This window comes from Echinops telfairi, unplaced genomic scaffold (genome assembly GCF_000313985.2).
Source record: "Echinops telfairi isolate 266 unplaced genomic scaffold, ASM31398v2 ScPeMD7_7475;HRSCAF=8513, whole genome shotgun sequence".
NCBI lineage: Eukaryota > Metazoa > Chordata > Mammalia > Afrosoricida > Tenrecidae > Echinops > Echinops telfairi.
In genome coordinates, this window is record NW_022111379.1 from 27,209,428 (window position 1) to 27,210,688 (window position 1,261).

Genomic DNA, 1,261 nt, shown 5'->3' on the forward strand with positions numbered 1-1,261 from the left:
GTTTTCCAGTGGTTGAAACACAGAAAGAGTAGATGTGTAGATAGGATAACTGATGCAAGGAATTATAGGGAATGTAGGGGTGGGGTTGGGAGATAAGGATGGTGATGGGATTTGGGGAGCAAACTATATGCAGGAAGCAGGAGGGAGGACCAGAACTGATTGTGATTATACAACTCATTTTAAAAGCAATTTAACCATGAAAAAAATGTTTTCAATTTGATTGTAGTAATGATTGTACAATTCTTCTTGATATTATTGAACTATTGAATTACATGATATGTGGATTATGTGCAAATAAAACTAAAACAAAATTCACCAAAAGAGTTAAAAGAGAACCCACAGACGAGATGAGTTGGCAATGACATATTGTAGAAGGGATAATCTCTAATATGTATATAAAACTTCAACCCATCTACAAAAAAAGTAAACAATCCAATAGTAAAGTGGGTAGAGGACACTAGCAGACACTTCACCAAAGAAATCATTCTGGCATCCCAGATACATGAAGAAAATCTTGTGATCATGACCCATTGTAGATATCAAAGCAAAATAACAAATCACATGACCAGCATTAATAGCAAAGTTAAAAAACACACACAGAAAATAAAGGTTGGGGAAGGTGCTGTAAGACTGGAGCACTCATCCATTGCTGGTGGGAAGGTATAATGGTACATACCCTGTGGAAAAAAGTGTGGTATGTCCTCAGAAGGTTGAGAGTAGAAATAACCTAAGATGTAGTGTTAGACTGGCATCTCTAGAGTAGTAAAGCCACTAACTTTTGTATTTGTATGTATATAGAAAAAGATGTATATCAAAAAGGTGTTCACACAGTTGAAGTCAGTGAGTCAAGTCTGGTTCAAGACTATGAGTCGGAAGTAAGCTGAGGCTGTCTCCTGCCTCCTGTAGCTCAGGGACTAATGAGCAGGAAGAAAAAAGAAGGCCACAGGCTGGTAGATAATGATCTGAATTGAATCCGAGATCAGACAATGGAGTCCAAGGGTGGCAGTCTGCTGATGACTCCTGGGACTGGCAGACAACATAACAGGAGGCCAACAAATCAGATGCAGGATCCAGATCCATACTTATTAAATCTGTATGCTGAGCAAATCATCAAAGAAGCTAGTTTCTATGAACAAGACTGTGGCACCAGGATTGGACAAAGGCTCATAACAACCTGTGATATGCATATGACACAACCTTGCTTGCTGAAAGTGAGGAGGAAGTGAAGCACTTGCTGATGAAGATCAAGGATTGCAATCTT